Source organism: Schistocerca serialis, unplaced genomic scaffold (genome assembly GCF_023864345.2).
Source record: "Schistocerca serialis cubense isolate TAMUIC-IGC-003099 unplaced genomic scaffold, iqSchSeri2.2 HiC_scaffold_1153, whole genome shotgun sequence".
Classification (NCBI taxonomy): Eukaryota; Metazoa; Arthropoda; class Insecta; order Orthoptera; family Acrididae; genus Schistocerca; species Schistocerca serialis.
In genome coordinates, this window is record NW_026047352.1 from 267,501 (window position 1) to 272,500 (window position 5,000).

At 51.3% G+C, this 5,000-nt stretch overlaps 1 non-coding gene across 1 annotated transcript in view; it reads right to left on the reverse strand.

Moving 5' to 3' along the window:
* Positions 1–851, reverse strand: part of LOC126432763 (small subunit ribosomal RNA) — a 1,909-nt gene extending 1,058 nt beyond the window's left edge. The window contains exon 1 of the ribosomal RNA XR_007578206.1: positions 1–851. This exon is cut by the window's left edge and continues 1,058 nt beyond it. This is a non-coding gene — a ribosomal RNA (small subunit ribosomal RNA).
* Positions 852–5,000: the final 4,149 nt, after the last annotated feature.

The window sequence follows — 5,000 nt, forward strand, 5'->3', positions numbered from 1 at the left end:
TGTTCAAAGTAAACGTGCCGGCCCACCGAGACACTCAATAAAGAGCACCCTGGTAGGATTTCAACGGGGTCCGCCTCGGGACGCACGAGCACGCACGAGGCGGTCGCACGCCTTCGGCTCGCCCCACCGGCAGGACGTCCCACGATACATGCCAGTTAAACACCGACGGGCGGTGAACCAACAGCGTGGGACACAAATCCAACTACGAGCTTTTTAACCGCAACAACTTTAATATACGCTATTGGAGCTGGAATTACCGCGGCTGCTGGCACCAGACTTGCCCTCCAATAGATACTCGTTAAAGGATTTAAAGTGTACTCATTCCGATTACGGGGCCTCGGATGAGTCCCGTATCGTTATTTTTCGTCACTACCTCCCCGTGCCGGGAGTGGGTAATTTGCGCGCCTGCTGCCTTCCTTGGATGTGGTAGCCGTTTCTCAGGCTCCCTCTCCGGAATCGAACCCTGATTCCCCGTTACCCGTTACAACCATGGTAGGCGCAGAACCTACCATCGACAGTTGATAAGGCAGACATTTGAAAGATGCGTCGCCGGTACGAGGACCGTGCGATCAGCCCAAAGTTATTCAGAGTCACCAAGGCAAACGGACCGGACGAGCCGACCGATTGGTTTTGATCTAATAAAAGCGTCCCTTCCATCTCTGGTCGGGACTCTGTTTGCATGTATTAGCTCTAGAATTACCACAGTTATCCAAGTAACGTGGGTACGATCTAAGGAACCATAACTGATTTAATGAGCCATTCGCGGTTTCACCTTAATGCGGCTTGTACTGAGACATGCATGGCTTAATCTTTGAGACAAGCATATGACTACTGGCAGGATCAACCAGGGAGCTGCGTCAACTAGAGCTGAGCAGCCGGCCGCCCGGGAGTGTGTCCCGGGGGCCCGCGCGAACACGCAAGCGTCCGCTCAATTATTCTGCAAACAGGAGGAGGCTGAGCTCCCCTGCACAACACACCTCGAAACCCTCTCAGGTCCCGGCGGCGCGCAGCGCCGTCCTAAGTACTTGGTCGGGTTCGAGAGAGGCGCAATCGCCCGGAGTTAGGCGAGTAGACGCTTTAGGTGCGACCACCCGTGCTCCCAACTGAGCTTGCCGCTGCCGACAGAGGCCCGGGAGCGTGCTGTCGTGGCATTGCCGGCGGGAGACAACACGCGCCACCTACGGTGACCGGCAGCTCCAACGCCAGCGCCACAGAAGGACAAAAGCCCCACTTGGGTGCCGAAGCGAACTCTCCCAGCACAGCGCACGCGCCAACACGTCCGCACAGCTGCGATACAAACCACCTGCGAGAACCGCTGGGGCGACCGAGCAGCAGACGGCGTCGCGGCGTCGAGCGCCGGGCGGCGGCGCATCCTCAGCGCACACAGTCCTCAATCGGACCAGCACACTGCAGATGGCCACCGCGCTTCGCACCGGGCCCGCGAGGACCTACTTTGGCCGCAAGGCGCCGCGAGCAGGGGGCGCCGGCGCGCAGCTGCGCCGCCTGCCGCGTCCGTCGGCCGGCGCGCCTGCCACTGGCCGCCCCCACCAGCCGGCTGTAGCGCGTGCGCCCACGCACCGCGCTGCCAGCACGCCGGGCGGCCCCCCCTCACCGGCCGGGGACGGTCCCACCCAGCCACCGCCGCGTATCGCCTCACACCCAGATCCCCTTTCGCGTTCGTGGGCATGGTGGGTCCCCTTTCACGTTCGTGGGCATGGTGGGTATCCCTGAAACAACCGGTTAATAGCTCGACCGATCGTCGCCAACACTGATTCACCTCTAGCGAGAACAACCGCACCACAACGGGTTACCTGTTGTTCATTTGCGTAACGTCACCAGCAAACGTAGACGTCCATCGCCATTTGCAACGAGTATTGCATGCCTGTGTCAGGTGTCACAACACACTACGTCTGCCCACATAGACGCAACAACATGTGCACGCCTCGAGAACACGTGGAAGGTAGCCCCCGTACGTATGCGGTGTCCATTGCGCGAACGACTGTCAGCCGGCCTCTGCAGGATGTCGCAGATGTGGAACGCGGTGCAACATGCTATCACGGTGTGTGAGAAGAGACGACTACGTCCGAATACACGCTCCACTACATCAACAGACTGCTCATGCTGATCGCCATCCAGGGCGTCCGTTCCTCCCACACGTCTGAATGGCGTACCACACTGCAATCCAGCTCTTATAGGGAGACGACACGTAGCTGCGTGCACAATATTTGGACTGTATGGTCTGCCGTTGCTAGGCGCAGTCGTCGTACGGTCACACATGTGCCACGATGTATCATTCAGTACATACGGACCAATGTGCAGTACAGTTTGTGGGTTTTGCGTACATCGGCGGACAGGTGACAGGCCGTACCACAACGTAGGCTGAGTACGTCGGCATGCGAAGGGCATTGAACATGCAAACTTCTCAACGACCAGCTTGCGAAGGCAGGGGGGAAGGGGGGGGGGCATGTACGTCCTGCTGCTATCCACATTACAGTGTATAGCAGGAGCATGTGGAAAGTCAGCAACACCTGCAAGGTGTTTAACATGACGCGATACACAGGGGACCGGGCAGTGCGAATAGCGAACTATATTGCGAGGGTTGCGGTTAGGCAACACTACACTAATTTAACGAGTTGCATAACAATTACAGAGCAGGTTCAGCGACAACGTGCGTCAGGTTAAGGCGCAATATAGGTTAGGTTGAGGCACAATATAGGTTAGGTTAAGGCACAACATGGGTTACGTTAAGGCACAAATTGGGTTACGTTAAGGCACAACATGGGTTACGTTAAGGCACAACATGGGTTACGTTAAGGCACAAATTAGGTTACGTTAAGGCACAAATTAGGTTACGTTAAGGCACAAATTAGGTTACGTTAAGGCACAAATTAGGTTACGTTAAGGCACAAATTAGGTTACGTTAAGGCACAAATTAGGTTACGTTAAGGCACAAATTAGGTTACGTTAAGGCACAAATTAGGTTACGTTAAGGCACAAATTAGGTTACGTTAAGGCACAAATTAGGTTACGTTAAGGCACAAATTAGGTTACGTTAAGGCACAAATTAGGTTACGTTAAGGCACAAATTAGGTTACGTTAAGGCACAAATTAGGTTACGTTAAGGCACAAATTAGGTTACGTTAAGGCACAAATTAGGTTACGTTAAGGCACAAATTAGGTTACGTTAAGGCACAAATTAGGTTACGTTAAGGCACAAATTAGGTTACGTTAAGGTACAATATGGGTTAGGTTAAGGTACAATATGGGTTAGGTTAAGGTACAATATGGGTTAGGTTAAGGTACAATATGGGTTAGGTTAAGGCACAACGTAGGTTAGGTTAAGGCACAACGTAGGTTAGGTTAAGGCACAACATAGGTTAGGTTAAGGCACAACATAGGTTAGGTTAAGGCACAACATAGGTTAGGTTAAGGCACAACATAGGTTAGGTTAAGGCACAACATAGGTTAGGTTAAGGCACAACATAGGTTAGGTTAAGGCACAACATAGGTTAGGTTAAGGCACAACATAGGTTAGGTTAAGGCACAACATAGGTTAGGTTAAGGCACAACATAGGTTAGGTTAAGGCACAACATAGGTTAGGTTAAGGCACAACGTAGGTTAGGTTAAGGCACAACGTAGGTTAGGTTAAGGCACAACGTAGGTTAGGTTAAGGCACAACGTAGGTTAGGTTAAGGCACAACGTAGGTTAGGTTAAGGCACAACGTAGGTTAGGTTAAGGCACAACGTAGGTTAGGTTAAGGCACAACGTAGGTTAGGTTAAGGCACAACGTAGGTTAGGTTAAGGCACAACGTAGGTTAGGTTAAGGCACAACGTAGGTTAGGTTAAGGCACAACGTAGGTTAGGTTAAGGCACAACGTAGGTTAGGTTAAGGCACAACATAGGTTAGGTTAAGGCACAACATAGGTTAGGTTAAGGCACAACATAGGTTAGGTTAAGGCACAACATAGGTTAGGTTAAGGCACAACATAGGTTAGGTTAAGGCACAACATAGGTTAGGTTAAGGCACAACATAGGTTAGGTTAAGGCACAACATAGGTTAGGTTAAGGCACAACGTAGGTTAGGTTAAGGCACAACGTAGGTTAGGTTAAGGCACAACGTAGGTTAGGTTAAGGCACAACGTAGGTTAGGTTAAGGCACAACGTAGGTTAGGTTAAGGCACAACGTAGGTTAGGTTAAGGCACAACGTAGGTTAGGTTAAGGTACAACGTAGGTTAGGTTAAGGTACAACGTAGGTTAGGTTAAGGTACAACGTAGGTTAGGTTAAGGTACAACGTAGGTTAGGTTAAGGTACAACGTAGGTTAGGTTAAGGTACAACGTAGGTTAGGTTAAGGTACAACGTAGGTTAGGTTAAGGTACAACGTAGGTTAGGTGAAGGCGCAATGTAGGTTAGGTTAAGGTACGATATACCTTAGGTTAAGGTACAATATCGCTTAGGTTAAGGTACAATATAGCTTAGGTTAAGGTACACGTTGTAGGGAAAGGTGTATTTTGGGGGGGGAGGGGGCGGCAGGTTCGTTGATAGTGATTATCGTAAGTGCATGCCTGCGGGATCATCCGATTTGTCACGTCAGGATGCACTTGTGGCTCATGACAGGCGGCGCTCCGATTCCAAGGTTGTGGCAGATCTGTGTCTTTCATTCCTGCCATTGTTTGTGTACTGTGACAGGAGGCAGTATTGTGATGTTGGGTGCACCCCTGTGTAGGACATGTGTGGGTGTTCGTGGCTTAGCTGAGCAATGGCGGATGTCGGAAGGGTGGGATATTCTGTTTTCTGGGTGGACCTCCCGGTCTGGTTATGATAGTGTGGATTGTGTAATGTGGCGGAGAGGATGCACCGGATGTTCTTCCATGCTGGTGGTTAGATATTGTGTGTGTGCCTGTTAGAGGCAGAGAGTAGTGTGTGATAGTGTCTGGCTGACGTGTGGTTCTCATTGTGTGCAGAGTCTTTCAGCATGTATAGGGACGGTTGTATATA